We start from the raw sequence: 18,309 nt of genomic DNA, 5'->3' as shown, positions 1-18,309 counted from the left end.
TCCTAGAGAATCTGCTTCACTGACATGATAGCATAATTTCTGAAGCGGTCTTCCTTGTTCAAGACTGAACAGATACAATTCCTCCTGTCTCCTGCATATGACATTCCTCAGGAGCAGGAATTAACTTTCCTTTGAGCTGATTCCAGAGTGATAATGTGTTTGTTGCACAAGGTAACCAAATTTTCCTAACAAGGACTTACCATTGTACAATTGTCACAGAGATTCTAATTCTAAAGATTCTGTCGAATTCTACAGCATCTACAGATTCTAATTCTTTTCACTACAGATCCTATCCTAGCATCCCAGCTTTCTTCCTGTTAAGGTTTTTCAAAGGATAAGATAGTGATGTAATTCCAGTTGTGAGGTTCACATTAATTGAAAGAACGCGGTGCAGTAATTGGAGTAATGCCGATTGCGCTGCCGGTCTGGATATGTTAGGTCTCCTACCGGTAAAAGCTTGGAATAAATTCTTGTTTTCCCAGCTATTCTTGGCAAAGAACTCCGCCATCCCTGGGGATTTAATTACAACCAAACTATATGATTAAAGCGATTGAAAAAATGACTAACATCAACCACTGGAAGATTACAAAGAATTAAGTGCTTGTATTATCAACATTGGTTTTTTTTATTTTGAGGGGGAGGAGGCGATACTGTGGAAAGGAGGAATTGCAAACGTGCAGTGTTAACCTGGAAAGAGCAGCTGGCAGCTCTCCCTTTGTTACATCTGACAATTATTTCAACCACCCTTTCAATGAAGCAAAACTGTTGCACTGTGTTTTTTAAGAATACTTACACCCTTTGCCTCTTTTTACTCCCGAAGAAGCAGCGGCAATGTGCCTGTGTCACAGCTCCACTGCTGAAGTCTCTAGGGCGAGAAGCAGTTTTAGTCACATTCTTTGAAAACTGATAGACCAATAGATCTATCTTTCCTGTTTGGTTCACTCTTCCTTTAAAACACGTGCTCATCTTATCTCTGCTGCTATGAAGGAGCAGAACTTGCTGGTGGTTTCTCATTAATGAAGAGCTGCTAACAAAAATAAGAAATGTGGATTAGCGATGCTGAAAACCACATTGTGAAGCTTTTTCTTTTAACCATTTGGCATGTTTCTACTTCTGTCTGCAGATTACATGCTGACACCTCATATGCAAGCCTGCCACACGCCGATAAGGTTCTGCACTGCTGCTTCAGGAATTTCATAGATTCACAGGATTCACAGGAAAACCAATGGATTCCTCATGGAGTCGTGCAGGACACAACATAAGACAATTTGGTATCAGAGGGGGCTCATCAAAATGAAAACTTTTTTTCTCACTTATTAAAATGGAAAATGAAAATTTGATATCACTCAGCCTGTCTTACAGATTGACTTGGTTTATTGACAGTTTCGAGGGGATCTGCTTCAAAGGCAGGAATGATGCAGGATTTTCGGAGTATAGGTTTAAACACCTGTAGTCGCCTGATACAAACGGATCTAACAAAAACAATTGCATGTGGAGCGCGCTCTAAGCTCTGCAGGGGTCCTTTGTTACAAAACAAAGAGCCTTGTGACCAAGATAAGAAAAAAAAAATAGTTCCATTGTCTCTGGAACTAAAAAAGAAGATCAAACAGACCCGTTTTGTAACGGAGGAGCTGAAGCCTGCTTCCAGTCCTCGCTGAGCAAGCACAGAGCTCCCCTCAGCTCGCGCCCCACGTCTGCGTTTGTGGAGTGAGCCCGTCTCACTTTTTTCAGACCTGGATGTGGAGTGAGGCAGCCCGCACCACCTTGCCGAGTTGATTAGCAGCGGATCTGAGTGGCGGGTGACTTAGCCCGATGAGTGATATCTGCGCGGGGGAGTTCACACACGTGTGCGATCTGGATTAAACACGCTGTCGCTGATAAGGCCAGGGGGAGAGAGTGTGGGAAAGTTGCAGTCGGATCTTGGGAGAGATGGAGCGAAACCCCCCTCCGGGCCTCCTCCAGTGATTGATTACAGCAAGTGCATCCTGTTCTCACTGTACCCTCGGCACATCATTTCTTTCTAAGGGATCTTCTTCTGCTGTTGTTTTTTTTTCTATAATGTTTGGTGGGCGGCACGGTGGCGCAGTGGTTAGCATTCCTACCTTGCAGCGCTGGAGCCCTGGACACAATTTCCTGGGCTGCTATCTGTGTGGAGTTTGTATGTTCTTCCAGAGCTTGCATGGGTTTCCTCCGGGTGCTCCAGTTTCCTCCATATTGATAGGTTCATTGGCTTCTGGGAAAACTGGCCCTAGTGTACGTGTATGTGTGCCTGCGTCTTGGTGTACCCTGAGATGAACTGGCGTCCAGTGCCTGGAAAGGCTCCAGCTATCACATGACCCTGTATTGGATAAAACGGTTAAAAATGGTACTGTTTTTTGGTACTAGGAAAAAGGTGGAAGAGAGAGATCAAATAAGGACTTTTGAAACTCTGCACCACAGGTCCATCCATGCACAGGAAAGGTACAGCTGACAGAACGAGTGTTCTGGGTAGATCATCCTAGCAAAGGGAATGCAAAGCCAATCTTACCCATCTACAGAGCAAATAGTGTAACACTAGAGGAGCTGGATCTGACCATAGATACCGACAGCTCAATAAAACGGAGTTCATATTGATTTTCAGAGAATGGGGAATGACAGGTATGTATCCAAGCTGAAGGGAGAGACCACCTGGGAAAAAGCCCACAGAGAAAAGCCAGAGCAAGTTAAAAGAAGGTGCAGAAAACACAATGCAGGTTTTTCCTATTCACATGTTTTTAAGTGAAATGCCAGGAAGGGATAAAGTGCCGTTGTGATCAGGTTTCCCTGCTGGCTCCCCTGTTAGTGTAGTGATCAAGTGACCTCTGGTCCCAGATAGGGATCAGTTGGTTTTCCAAAGGGATTTCCCCTCGAACTGAGATGAGACCAGATCTCCGCTGTCACTGGGGCAACTCTTCACTTCCACCCAGTAGATCCATCCTTCTGGCAGCATGGAACCACAGTGATGAGAAAAACTGCTACACACTCAACAGGGGAACTCTGACAGGGCGATGCAAGGTGCAAGTTTGTGAGGGACAAATTTAGCAATCTCTTCTTACTTGCCTCAAAATCCCCATGCAACCATCTCTGCTCATGATGAGCGTTACAATAGTACTGAAAGTCACAAAACCCCAGGCAACAGGGACTGTAACACTGCAAACCTTTTTGCAGTTCCAATGAGCAAATATTCTCCTCTCCAAACCTACATGCTTCCCTTTCAGATGATTGCCAAGAACAGCCTGCTACCATGTTTCATTGCGAGAGACGATCCTTCTGTTTAAACATGCATTTGCTGGTTGTGTGAATGAAATCATTTCCTTTTTTGTGCATGTTGCTTCCAGCCGACTGCTGGACCTTTCGTGAATGTATAAAATGTTTATGTATGAGTCATACTGCTAAGAAATATGATGCATATAAAGTTACCACGTACAATGTAACTGCATGGACTGCAAGACTCTTGCGCTACGTCCAAGTGAAAGACATTGGAATGGACGGAGGGGGGTCGAGCCCAAATAAAGTTTCCAAGGGAGATGCAGGGGGAACAGAGTCCAAATGAGAACTCAAGTCAATACAACACATCAAAGGACCCAGTAAATAGGATACTTAGAAACCCAATAGAAAAAGGAACGATCCAGTAGGAAATCTGATAAAAACCCTACAGTGCTTTGGAACCTTTTCAATAGGACTTCCTAGTGGATGCCAGTTGAATATCTGATCTTATTGGAACCCAGCATAAAATGCAATATGGACTTGATTTCTGCTTATGAATCCTAATGGAAAAATTCCCAAAGCCTGTGGAACTTGCTAGTGGTAGATCTGGGATGATTCATTTTATATCCCTCTAGGTCCTAAAAGCCACACTATGCCTGTAGAGTGTAGAGGGTCCAGTACTGTGACTCTCCTTATTGTGCAGCCCAGTCAGTCAGTACAGTGGTCTCCAACCCAGGAGAGCCCCAATCCATTAGGTTTGGCAGGTTACCATTAAATCACCAGTTTCCAAAGATTGGAACCAATTCTGCTGTTAGCAGTTCAACAAGTTATTTGTTAAATTAAGTAATTTAGAGGTGACTTAGGACTAAACTCTATGTACTCTTTAGCCCCCAAGAACCAGAGTTCAGATGACTTAATTGAACAGATGACTTTCTCAATTCATCAATATCTACAGGTATTGCCAAGTATTGCCAAGTTTGTAACAACAGATTACTAACCTACAAGACTAACTGTACTGGGGCTCTCAAGAACCAGGGCTGGAGACCCCTGATGTAGCCCATACTGTATTACGTCTCCAGCAGCCTAAACTACTATAGATGCTTTGTTGTTTTCCTGATAGTAAAAGTCCAGGGTGTCTCTAGCTATTTTAATGGGGTAATTGGAGGTCTGTTGTACATTATACCGGTGCTGTAGAATTGGAATAGCTTTTCCAAAGCTGCTATCCTGAGGGATTGTAAAACTCATAGCCAGAAAAAATGGAGCAGTCTGCAGAGTTGTCAGAACACGGAGGGGAAGAGGGAAAGACTTTTCTGGAATTTACTTTTACCTCTCCAAGGAGATTGTAGCTAGAAGTGAGTGTTTGTACTAACGGGTTTTTTTGCTGCTCAAGCACTTCAGCAGTAATTGCAGTTGCAGTTGTACTACTATTTATTAATCATGATTATCTACAGGGAAACAGGAACGGCTCCTATTGCAGAACGGTTTGACCCATTTCAGGTTTTATCACCAGATCTGTCCAGCATGATTTCTCTATTATATCTTTCTTTTGCCTGCAAAGATACAAACAAGCGTCACAGCCTTTGAACTTTCATGATGAGTCAGGAGAGCAGCAAGAGGAATTTTAATGTGGTTCTAAATACATAGTCTTTCTGCTTTGATCATTTCGAAAAATAATGCAACAGACATGAAAACACCTCTCACCTCACGCTGGATTACAAATCGCTGGTCTAAAGATGAGTCCAAGAGACTCATCTTTCACCGGACTTCTGTCACCTTCCCTGCCCAGCACAATCACTATGGCACACAAATGGGAACAATGGGGATTTTTTTGCACATTTCCCTAACAGGTTTTGTGTGAGAACAGCAGGTAAAATCTGATATTAATCAAAGTGCCGTGCATTGGGAATCTGAATGAGAATGTGTCTCCTGTAGTAGCTCTACAATGTTGTGCAGTCTGCTGGCTGTTAGATGCTGGAGAATGAGGTAGCTGCTTCTGAGCACCAGGACCTTCAGGAGCTTGTGTTTCGGATTGAAGGGTGAGCCTCACAATGCTGGGGCCACAGATGTGGGTTCCAGTGCTGGGATGCTGTCGGAGTGGGGCTCCCAGTCAGAATTCCCGCACTGTGGGGTACCTGCTGGCTCTGATGTCAGACAGACTGCTGTCGGGTTACAGAGTCGAGGGAGTGAGGGGCCGTCCCGAAAGAGGATGGGGAAGAGTGGGGAGAGACTGGGCATGCTGTTCTTCAGGGCAGAAGAGCAGACAGAATGAGAAAGACCACAGGGGACTGTTTCACAGGAAGGCATCAGGGCGCTGAGAACTCCACTGCAGTGTTTTAGTGGCAGGCCCATAAAGAAACCGGCTTCACAAGAACCGGAAGAGAGAGGCCCTGGTCTGACCCCTTGTGTTTATGGGGTCAAGAGCTGAGGGGGCATTGCCCCTGCCTCAAGGGTCATGACCCCGAAGCACACCCTGCCTCACCAGGTCTGTGGCAGTGTCCTGAAAGATTAACAGCACCCTAAAGTGAAAATAGGGTCCCAGCAGTCTCCCAGGATGCCCACGTCTGAGCTACCACGGCTCCTGGCAGGTGAGGGGAGGTACGTTTAACTTAGAATCGGAGGGGTAAAGACAAAAAGATCCCATGAAGGACAGCAAATTCATAAGAATATAGACGAGTTACAAACAAGAGGGGGCCATTCAGACCAGCTGAGCCATTTAGTAGTTAATACCTAATAACACAAAGGTTCTCGTCCAGCTGTTTCTTGAAGGAAGCAGGAGTATAGCTTCAACCACATGGCTAGGTAGCTCGTCCCACACTCCCACTACCCTTTGGGTAAAGGCCCTCCTATTCTCGTTTTTTTAACGCACTTTATAAATTCAACGTTTTTACTGTTCTTGTGCATTACCTTACTGATCCCAAAATCTCGTCCAGTTGTTTCTTGGAGGATTCCAGAGGCTCAGCCTCAGTGGCATGGCTGGGCAGCTTGTTCCACACACCCACAGCTTAAATGATTTAAAGCCCCATAACTAGAGGAAGGAACACTGCATGCTGTGAAGAAAGACAATATCTACCCACCCCTGTGAAATGCATGTGCCTTTTAACCTCGCTGTGGAGACATTTAGTTCACAGTGCTGGAAGGCAGCTTTTGAGAAATCCAGCAACACCTCTCCACCCTTCCTTTCTTGTTCAAGAAAAAAAAAAGTGTGGTAGTTAGTGGTGCAGGAAGTAGACTACAGCCTTTACATTGGAGGAATTTCCTGTCTACAGATGTAAATCGCAGCAGGAGAGACAGAGAGTGGCCTGCCTGCCCTGGAGGTGTGAGTTTGAGTTGGAGGCTGTGTGTGGAAGAGAGAGTGGGGTTACTGCTCACCTCGAGGCCCAGAACTGGCCCCTGGGGGGTAGGCCTGAGGCAGGAAGTGACTGTGCTAATGTTGGTGTACCGTGGAGGGGGTGGGTGTCTTCGAGCTGGCAGAAGCTATATCTGGGTCCTTTGGGATGTCACATTTTTTAGCTATTGCTGACCAAGATATCTGCAAGACCTCTGGAGAACAGCTTAAATTTCAAAGTTTTTGTCTTTTCACATCAAAGAGAGATGCTGAAGGCCTTATCACTGCCATCAAGTACATTTCAAAATATACATCTTTTTTAGATACCATTACTCATGTCTCAGTTTGCTTGTTTGTTGCCTTGGTTTCCTCTATGATCTTTTAATGGTCTTGTGTTCCAGGGTAATTTTTAACGCTATTTGAATTTCTTTTAGCAGAAAAATGTCATTTCTATTATTGAACCATAGGAAGGAGGCTAATTCTGCCATTTATCTCTCCAATCTCTTTTTGGAGATGTTCTCCGAATTAGAACTTTAGTGAAAAGGGGCAGAAAAAGTACAACATTTCCTGTGCAAGTTTAGTTCTCAAGGGAACCATGGAAAAAAAGGCTGTTTTTGAAAATACTGGGGATTATTTTAGAGATAATCCTGTTCCCTGCTCTTATGTGGTTTATGAAAGAAAGTAAAGCTGTACAGTATACAGAAACACGCAGTGGGAGATTTCTCAGTTGTCTTCTGTTTTGCCTTTACTAACATGATCATTTTAAAAATCAACAACTGAAAGCTTAAATCTGCTTGAAGCTTTTAAAGCTTAAAACAGCTTAAAGCCGTTGGCTTGCTTGGACTGCTTTATTGGCAAATAAATCAGCAGAGTGTGGAAGTCTTATTCCTATTGGCTGAGCAATCAGTCAAATAACTAGGAAGGTAATATCTTCCTGCTCGTGAAAAAGATGGTAAAGACAGCCTAGTTTCACCCTGGGTTGCTGCCAAAGCTGTCTTTTGATTAAGTTACACCAGCAAGCAGTTGCCCATGTCCTGTGCCAGAGGCTGTGGACATCTTGTAAGACACGATGTTGTATTTGCACTGGCTCTCACAAAAGAGGAGAGGAAAGCTCACATGTTGCCAGCTTGCAAAGCCCAAAACCTAAATTTAAACTTCCTTCACCGCATCTGCTAAAGGTTGGAGGCTGCCATCAGAGCAGCTTATTGACTGATTGCCCAGCCAAAGGAATGCCTCGATATTCTCATGCCAGCTCCCCAGTTAGCACAGTCGGCAACAGCCTTCAAATGGTCACCTCAACAAAACTCGTCTCTTTGTTTGGTTTAATTCTAAAAAACCCTTAGTTGTAAAATCTGCACAGCTTACAATTTGCCATTGCTGCCTTCAGCTGTGATGGTGTGCTCACACAATAACTGAAAGCACAATTACATCCTTGCAGCCATTACATCCCTGGAAATAGCAATATCAAGCCCATCAGAACCCTGACAAGCCTGGCGCTTTTGAAACGATTTCATTCCAGCACTTTCACTCTCCCATCATTCAAAATTGTGCCATTCCAGACAAAACATTAATACTTTTTAGCGGCACGTAAATTTCAGTGAAGACATAATATTGACTAAAAGTTTCAACAAGATTAACCTGTAATACTTCAGAGTTACAGATTGATGTTTTCTGGGTGCTGTAATTCTTACAGATTTTCATACACAAAATTGTCCTGCAAGGTTTACTACTCTACTACAGTTTCCTGTGTTTCTGTGTTGCCTTAGAGCTCTTTTGTATGTGATCTATATTTAGACAGGCACCCAGCTGTTTGAGTCCCGCTGAGGTGACCTCATAGCCCACTGTTTGGGAGATCACAACTGGTTTCCATGACAGCCCCAGTGATGTCATAATGAAAGCCTGGGGACTCCTTCCTTTGCATGACAGCTGATGAATTATTATTATTAAAGGGTGGAGAGCTCCAGGGATGCATGGCAGGGGGACTTAAATTCAGAACATACATAGGAGTGCTAGTCAAAAACAAACTAAAGTAAAGCTAACAGCGATCTGACCTTGGGATACCTCTGGAGCTCGATTCTCTAACTTCTCATTGATCCTACCTCTTGTGGAAACCAGTCCTATTTATATCTATTGTGAAGTTCTTGACGCAAGAGTGGACTCAGAACCATTATTTCTGCCCTTTCCTATTATTTCCCTTCACCTCATTCTGGGGATTTGTGAACTCTTCACGATGAGGGCTCCTTTTCAAGTCATTTCTTTTATTCAAGAACGCTCCTGCCCTGCACCCCAAGCAACACACTCACGGTCATACTTTAAACTGACAGAAGAGCAATGGAAATATGGGCTTTAACTGCTAATCTAAAGAAGAGAAGACACCACCACAAGCAAACGGATTCCTGTAAACATGAGCAGATGTGATTCTTGAGAGAGAGTCCCTGTCTCAGGCTAATGCTTAACTGGTTCCAAGTGTTTGGTGACAGTGGGCCACCAGAATTTTGGAAGCATCCCAGGCAATTTCATCATCTATGGATCTGCACTCCTTTTATCTTATTTTTGTAAACTAGCTGCACACGTGGCATGTCTAAGTCGTCCTTAAAGGTAAACAATTAATAACTGGCCTATATGTTAAGCTTTCTGGGATTGTCAGTCTTAGTGGTTTTGATTGCTAAATTATTTCAACAAGAAGGGTGCTGTAATAGTTGTGCACATTACCGCATTGCCTCTGTAAAGATTACCTTGCGTAGCAAGTAATCAACAATCACTGCACAGATCTCCTTAAGTACAGAACTCAGAAATAAGATTTTCTCCCTGAACCTAAAACAATGTGATGCAATCGCAGAAATAGGTGTCTAGGAGTCACAAGCTGAAATTAAGATGCATTGAAGGAAGTACAGTTGGAGGCAAGTCATGGTGAGACAGCAGTGAGCTCTACTGCCTTGCACCTGCAGGTTCCTGGGTTGGACTAAGACTCTGGGCATCTGTCTGTGTGGAGTATGCACATTCCCCCTGTGTTAGATTGGTGAGATTCATGTCAGGTAGTTCACTTTGATCCCACTTCTCAAAGACGTGCAGGTTAGGTTGGATGTGCTGCTCGACTGCTTGTCACTTTCTGGAAGAAGGTGCTTCTGGCATGATAGGCTCAACTGCCTCTTCTAACAAAGAGGAGTGTCCAGACATATCCCCAGACTAGCACTCTGGCAACTTTCAAAAAATTACTGGATGAGATTTAGATGCTTATTCAGGTTATCTACCAGCAACCATAAGAGAAAGATAGGCCAAACCATATCCTGTAGTTCATAAACTGTCTTGTGTTCTCATGTTGAACCTGGCTACATGTATGAAGCTGAACTGCACCAATGCTTGAGAGACGAATAGAAAGGTTTTGGTGTAGTACAGATGGAAAACATTCTCTCACACTTCATTGGAAAGTGAGGTAGCAAAATAAAAGTGAAGAGGATGAATAAGTCATTTGGACATGCTGCAATTAGGAAGCTGAGTCACTGACTGGCACATCTGCGATGTTACAGGTTTTGTTTGTCAAGTTATGCTTTAGGTGGTGTTGCCCAATGGCAAATGTAAAGAAGTGTGAAAGGGTGGGTCTGGAGGGGAAGGAAGTTTTGTGTACCTGAAGGGGGTAGGGGATTCGTGGAGATCCTGGAGTGATCCTGCTTAAAATGTCCACCTCAGGCTGGAGTGTTCCCTTAGTGTGAACAAAAATCTGAGCAGCTAGGATTTAAAAGTATTTTTTTTATGAACACTACCCTGAAACCAACAAAGCATCAGTTGAGAAAAGTTCAGGCCAGAGAAAACACCAAGCACAAAAAGGAGCAGACACACACACACAGCAGGGTCAGGCGGAGGGCCTCCGTGAAGAGAACAGACACTGTTTAACCACTGGCTTACTTTGAAAGAGGAAGAATAAGATGACTGTGTGGTGTTTGAGGATGCTCATTATAATAAATTAGGGTTTTGTATTTAATCTCTGTCTTTGTATTTATTGTACCTGGCTTACAGGCGGATTCTGGGTTTTATTGTTGCAGCTCTTGCCAGCTGACCGTGTTCGGAAAAGCTGCTGCCTTCTCACAACAAAGAACAGCAAGAATGTAAGCTCTTATGAAAATCCTGCCGCATTACCTAATTCTTTCCTGTTATTTTAGCTGAACATTTGTTTTACAAATGTTTGACTCCCCTTTTTTTGCCTGCTAAGGTCTTTTAAACATCTCTGAATGAGACAACCCAAGAAGTAGTGATTCACATGCACTGAACAACCAATAACCCTGTAGAAAAGCTGCAATGCATCCTGGTGAATACAGATATTCATATGAATTCATACATAAAGTATATCTAAGATGTGCTTTGGTGTTTCTCTCTGTTTCTCATCAGTATAAGGATAAAGACACAGTTATACAGACAATACAAACTCTCACACACTGAAACAAAGGAGCACTGCCCAGCTCTCTCACACAGATGCACTGCCAGGCTCACAGCCGCCACACTACACAGAGGCCTCAGGAAGCTGTCCTCTCTGCTGATCTGGCACTGCCGCCACGGGTTTGGCGCCAAGCGCACTCCAGTCGCCACCTTAGTGCCAGTATTGTCTCAAACCTGGCCTGTGTCCTCAGACAGAGCTCTGCGATACAGGCGATACAGGCTCCGCTTTAGCAATGCAACGTGATAGTCTTATCAGCACTTGACATAACTTTCTTCTGAGCAGAAATGTGCAGTAATAGCAAGACTGCCTCCATCATAAAGAGCAAATTGGTCTTCTGGATAATATAGCATGTGTTGATACAGCTGTTTAATTAACATGCCTGGAGCTTTTCATTTTTGCTGTTGACTTTTTGGCAGGTTTTTATTTTTTTAAGTTTAAAGCCAACTGCATCTGTTTTCAACTCATTGCTCATGGAGCTGTAATTCCATACAGGGGTATGTCCCTCTGGCATCTGGAGCCTCCGATTGAGAGAGGCCCTCTCATACCCAGCCTACAGGGTACACCTTTCTCCATGGTGGAGGTGAGTGGTTTCTGTCCTCCTAGTCCTTGCATCCTGAGGGAAATGAAAGCAGTGCCTTGAAGGAGTGCTTTTGCGTCCTTTAAGGTTAGTGGTAGAAAGGTAGGCAGAGCAGACAAGAAAGGATCAACAGATGACATCCGTCCATCCATTTTCTTACAGCTTCATGCAATTCAGGATCACGAGGGAGGTGCAGCCTATCTTGGCAAGCAACGGGTGCAAGGTGGGACAGACACAGACACCCGTTCATCGCAGGACACACACAGACACGAACACACACACGTTTTCCAGAAGTCAATTAACTTACCAGTGTGTCTTTGGACTGGAGGAAACTGGAGCTCCAGGAGGCAACCCATGGGAACACAGGGAGAACATGCAAACTCCACACAGACAGCACACCAGGTTCAGAATTGAACCCAAGGGCCCTACTGCTGCCAAGCAGCAATGCCAGCCTGTCCTTCCATTGGAATACAACTATGGTGCTCTACTGCTGTTTCCCACTCGACAGTTCCTCACACTAGTGCTCAGAATACTTAATACAGGATCCACTATGGGCTTGAATTCACCCCAGAAATTCTTCATTCTTCTTGCATTTGCAATGCTCTCCTGTACCACCAGTAATAAATAATGAATCTGTGCAACAGTGTCCTCATGTTTTAAGGTGAGGTAATAGTGATGAGGTTTTTACCTCCTTCACACTGGTCTTGGATGGATTCCAGACAAACCAGCACCAATTCCCTTTCCAGCACATCTCAGTCACTGACCGCCTCGGCAGCAGACGTCAGCTGTTAATTTTATCATCAGATGAGTAATCTAAGCCCTTTCGTCTCATAGCTCTGCCAGGCTCCCTTTTGATAAAAATGAATTGTCTTTTGAAGTCCCGGTCTGGGGAGGTGCTCAGACGAGACGTCTGTAGGCTTCAATGTTGGGAGAGGGGGAGAACCTACAGAGGTTTGGGCTTGGGAAGCAGATAGATCGATGTCTGAGAATTCTGGGCATTGTCTTTGGTGAAAATCTTCTCTCATTTTCAGGCCTGGCGGTTTCCGATAATGTTCAGCAAGATACACTTTGTGGCTTTTGGTTTGCAGACCGAGGTTTTGCAATGTTGTTGAACCACAGAATTTGATTTTCCTGGCAGGCAAGGCTCAAACCATTGAGCAACAAAGAAAAGGACCAGTAAAAAAAACAAAAGAAGCTGTTCAGGCCTAACCTGACTCTGAGGAATCAGGTTAGGCAATTAAGTCAACAAGACATACTGCAGCCCTGGCTCTGGACATTGAACCCTCTCCACGAGTGTGGCAGGTCGTCAGACACTGCCAAGCAGTTCCCCAGCAGCACCTAAACATATCTACAATCTCTCACAGTCTGGGAGGTCAGGGAATTCCAGAAATACTTGGTGTAAGTGAGGCAGTACAGATGAACTATATTCTGTACAGCAGATCGCACATGGATTCTCAGTCAGCCGGGCCATTTCTAGAACAGTCCATTTGACTTGTTTCCTATTGATGCAGGCCAAAGAGGCTGTGATTGACTATGAAATGTGCAAAAAGGGCGTTTCGTCTCTCTGGCCGTCGACAGCGATTGAAAAAAAAAAAACAGAATTAAAAAGGAGACTCACATGATAGGTACGCAGTTTAAAAGAGTGATTTCAAATGTGCTTCCAGAAACCGGCTGCATCCTAGCCTTGTGGATATGGGCCTCTTTCACAGCAAGGGGACTCTCTGTTACCACTGCACCAGAGCTGTCCTGATTTTGAAACGTTTTTTTTTCTCTGGTTCGAATACAGCCTGGCCCATCTGGGAGGTAACAGGGAAGGGGGCAGAAGCTGTCTACAAGGGCGTATTGTCCCCCCCTCCTCAGCTTCTTCACAGAGGGGAAAGGATGATTTGCAGGGAATCACAGTTCGTTAGGACTCCAGGAGGTTCATTAGTGGCAAAGGAGATTTTCTGGGCAGCCCACAAAGTTGCAGCTGACTGTCAAATCTAAACCATTTCACTGTGATACGGATGCCAACTCGGAGTGGGTCCTGAGCATTTAAAGGAGTCATTTTAAAATAGAACTGTAGCTCGAGTAACATTTTTCTAAAATAAATGACCATGTTGTCATGATCCCTCACTGTTCTAATCAGGCACAGGGGGTGGTTTAAATGTTTCTGATGCAGATACATGATTGGATTATGGTTCTGTGCAACTTCAGTGATGAGATAGTTCAGCCCAAATCTGCATACCACGCCTGGGGGAACAAAGTTTTCCAACATTGAAGACAGATGTAGAAATCTTGCTGACTATTCCAGCTGGGAAGACTTTTAAAGGGTTCTGCATCGCCGTCAGATCTCTAAGTGTATACTGGAGTTTTGAAATGCATTTGTTATTTCTGCAAAATTAAGGGAGTAAAACAAAAGTTAATCATAATCTTTTAGAGGCTCACTTACTCCTTGCTCTACCATATAACATCAGCAGCCCATGCATTGAGATAAGGCATATGACAGACAACACCTAGCACAAAAGGGAGCAGGCTGCAACTCCATAGGAGGAGATGTGGAAAAAAATAATTTCACAGTTTGTGCAGAACATATGGGGTAGCCAGCATGTAGCATGATTCCAGTATGGAATCCTTCTCAAGTGCTTTCAGAATTTCCAGCAATAAATTGACAACACTCTCAGGATTATTGATTCACACTCCCCTCCTCTAAGCAATTGAAGTTCAAGAGGGACTTTACCTTTAAGAGAGGTGGCTGCAAGGTAAGGGAGAGTAAAACAGTCCCGTGTCAGTCCGCTGGTCAGAGCTCCACAGCTGCTCCGCTCAATAATTAATCCCTGACAGAGCTCTGGAGCTCAAACTGGCAGGTGAGCTGAAGAGCAGGGGTGGAGGTATTCTAGTTCATTACTTGGGTAAAGGCTTGGGAACAGGAACAAAGAGTCCACACACTGGGACAAGGAAGAATTGCACAGACCCCAGCAGATCTATTACAAAATTGTAAGGTTTTGCAAAGCACTACTGCTGGTTTAATGTTTCTGTGGTTCTTCCAGAGTCCTGGCAGCATTTGTGATGAGTCTGTCATCAAAAACAAACTACTGACTCATTCGCCTAAAAATTCTCCCAGCGCTCCTGAATTCTTTGCAAGGGATCCTGGGGAGCCTGTGTGCAGCAGCTGAATTTGAGGGTGAGGGTTACTCTGAGGGCGAAGGTTGAGGTCGCACATAGAGAGACTAGCTGCTGGCAACCGAACAAGCCAGATGGCCCAGTCTCCCCTTGACTTATGCTCTTCTGTGTCCCATTGAAATTTGAAGAGTACGAGCCCAGAGCTCGCTCCTCTGTGCATGGAAAAAAACCTGGTTCCTAGATGCACAGAATACGCTTGGAGCATGACCCTTTGGGTAGGGAAAAGTATGCACATATCAAATGGAAAAAAAAGGGATTGAACCAGACTGCAGGTTGCAGAGGGCTCCATTCCCACTGCATTGAGGAAAGGTGTGGCTGCTAATTACCTTGTTAGCGTGGCCTTTTCCTGTTTTCATCACTCTCAATCATCTTTAACGCATGGAGCCCAGCCTGTCATTAACCTGTGCCCCAAAGGACATTAGAAGTGGAAAGGGATGGGGGATTGAGGTTTTGAGTCCAGATTGATTTCTTTTGTGTTTAATTAGAAACTCAGTTCCTGGAAGGCTGAGTAATAAATGCATTTTTTTTTTACTATAAAGTTTGATTTGCGAGATCACGATATCACAACATACTCCTTTCCGTTTTCAGCCTGTGTATCCAATTTCTCTGCTCAGTGATGCAAACAGTTAATGCCAAAGGCCTGAAGCAGCTCATCCGTGCTGGAGGAGTCAGACAGACCCACTGTTTAGAATGGAGGGAGCCCAGCAAACACTCACACTGCAAGTGGAGTCCAGCTCCCTTTATGACAAAAAGCCACAGTGATCAGAGCTGAGAGGCTGCACTGTGGTGTAATTTGAGTAACGGGCATTGAGCTGCAGCTTTAGAAATTTATTTCTTTGCTAAATAGAAGCTTAGTGTAGCTGTGTTAGATCCCACAATGTAAAGTGCTCTTTAGTGCTGTGAAGTCTGACTGCAAAAGTCCCTGCTTTCCTTTCAGACGTTTATGGCTCAGGTACAAGACAGTGGGGCCTTGTTCTCGTCTAGCACTAAGTCTGTGTGTAATAACTGGACTCTGTTATCTCTGCTTCCACAGCGCAGAGCACTTAGGTTTCACACTACCAGGTACATGGAAACAGTCTGACTGTCCCTTCCCCTTTCCAAGTCTGCAGGGTCATTTCCCCCCCAGTACCAGCTAACAGTAAAATGAAATCGAATGTCAGATGACCATGGAGCTGGCTTGTTTGTCATCAGATCTGTAGATCAAGTCCTTGGATGCTTCCCTGAAAAAGGTAAAAGTGGAATTTTTAGAATATAGCTTAAATAAGATATTTTTGTTGCTCTATTATGAACTGCAAAGATATTTAATCTTTTAAACAGTAAGGCCAACAACAACAAGAACAAAACTCATATAACAGAAGGTCTGGATCACACAGTGGCAGTGGAATGGTTTTCCAAATGGGTTTGACTTGGCCAGGGGTAAAGCTGAGCTTGTCCTCAACAGCGCCCCCCAGTGTCTTGCCAGACACATGAGGGTTACAGCAGCCCTCCACTCTACAGTACCTGTACTGTAGGTGATGTGGGGCTCGCAGGATGAAAAGAGGCAGATATTGCCACAGTGCACAGTCCTGAGTGGACTGACAATGTGGCTGTGCACACTCCTGAGTGGACTGTCGATATCACAGCACACAGTCCTGAGTGGTCTGACAATGTGACTGTAGACAGTCCTGAGAGGGCTGACAATGTGACTGTAGACAGTCCTGAGTGGACTGACAATATCACAGCTCACAGGCCTGAGTGGACTGTCAATATCACAGCGCACAGTCCTGAGAGGGCTGACAATGTGACTGTAGACAGTCGTGAGTGGACTGACAATATCACAGTGCACAGTCCTGAGTGGACTGACAATGTGACTGTAGACAGTCCTGTGCAGACAGACAATATCACAGCTCACAGTCCTGAGTGGACTGACAATATCACAGCGCACAGTCCTGAGTGGTCTGACAATGTGACTGTAGACAGTCCTGAGTGGTCTGACGATGTGACTGTAGACAGTCGTGAGTGGACTGACAATATCACAGCGCACAGTCCTGTGTAGACAGACAATATCACAGCACACAGTCCTAAGCGCAAACCCAAAAAAAGCCCTGTTAGGCCCAAGATATAAGGTTAGTTCTCTGCTCAGAGAAGAAACATTTACTAAACACACTTCCTGGTTGCTCTTTCTCACATCTCTGGAAAACCTAGAGAGGACAGCCTGCACGGTTCCTCAGCAGCTGCTAATGCAACCCCCCCTCAACAAAACAAACCCATTGCTGTCCTGAAGGGCTATCCCCAGCACAAGCCAACAGTTTCTAAATATATTTTAGCACACACAGCAGACTGAATGGCCCAGTAATCAAAGCCAAATTTGGCCTCAGAGGGAGCACTCAGCGCCCCCCCCCCCCAGTCCCCAGCTAAGAGTGAATCAGCTAAGTCAACACAGACTAATTCCAGCAGGGTGGCTTTTAAAAAGTCCTCACGGAGTTTCACTGCTGGGAATGTAGGTGAAACTGCATCCTGCCCGTCCGCCCTCCAGCATGGGGCTCGTTACTGTTCCACCGCACTGACACGGAATTCCAAGAACGCAACGCCGTCTCCTTCGAGGGAAAGCTGTGGCAGAGCCTCTCACAAGCTCCGGCGCTGGTAAGGAGAGCCGGCCCGGCTCGTGTCGTTGTGCCCCCTCTGAGCGAAGTTCTCCACGTTGTGCTCTGGGCAGAGGACAAAGCACTTCGGGTCAGCGGTGGAGGAGCACGACAGACTGGACCACAAAACGTGTAAAACATTGTAAACGCATGACAGGAGCACGGTGAATTCATGGGGAAATGGCTAAAACACCACTCAAATGCACAGTTATAAACTTTTTTTTTTCTAAAAGCTATGTTATCATCACCCAGGTCTCCATTACGTTTAAAGCACTTTGAGTGAAGTAGCCAGAAAAGCGCTATATAAGTGTGAGAAATTTTATTATTATTATATTTCTCAGATGACCACATCTTTTTTCTTCCCACCCAGCTGGGCTCCATACCACAATGAATCAATCATTCTGCATGATTTCCTGAGTGCACATAAGCTGACGGGAGGAGGCCATCCCATCCTAATCCGTCTGGGATTTAGAGTGATCCGGGGAGCTCATCCAGCTGTATCTTGAAATAACCCAGGGTATCTTCTTCAATAACCAAGAGCAAACCAAGAACATGAGGCACTTCTTTAACCCGAGGGGTGGGGGAGTAGGGAACGAGCTGCCCGGCCATGTGGTTGAAACTGATCATCTTGGCGCCCTTCAAGAGATGCATGAGATCCCAGGATTAATAATTCATACACTACCAGCTACCAAATGGGACAAATGGCCTCCCTCATTTGTAAGATGTCTTATCTGTGACATTCTTATTACAAGTGACTGATAAGGCACTGAATGGTCTGGCTCCATCCCTCCTTGAAGACTTTCCCTGGTCACATGCCTGTGACCTGGGCAGACAATACGCTCCCTGGTGTTTGTGTGTCCCTGGTTCTCAAGCCAGACAGTGCCGGGCTGTTTCGAGGTGACACATTTCCCATGCCCCTTAGAGAGAGTGTTTTAAATGACAGTTTCACACAACGGTACTTTTAATT

The sequence above is a fragment of the Atractosteus spatula genome, chromosome 1 (assembly GCF_055471065.1).
Source record: "Atractosteus spatula isolate fAtrSpa1 chromosome 1, fAtrSpa1.hap1, whole genome shotgun sequence".
In the NCBI taxonomy this organism is placed as follows: domain Eukaryota; kingdom Metazoa; phylum Chordata; class Actinopteri; order Semionotiformes; family Lepisosteidae; genus Atractosteus; species Atractosteus spatula.
The sequence above is the reverse complement of the archived record's forward strand: the minus strand, read 5'-3'. Positions refer to the sequence as shown.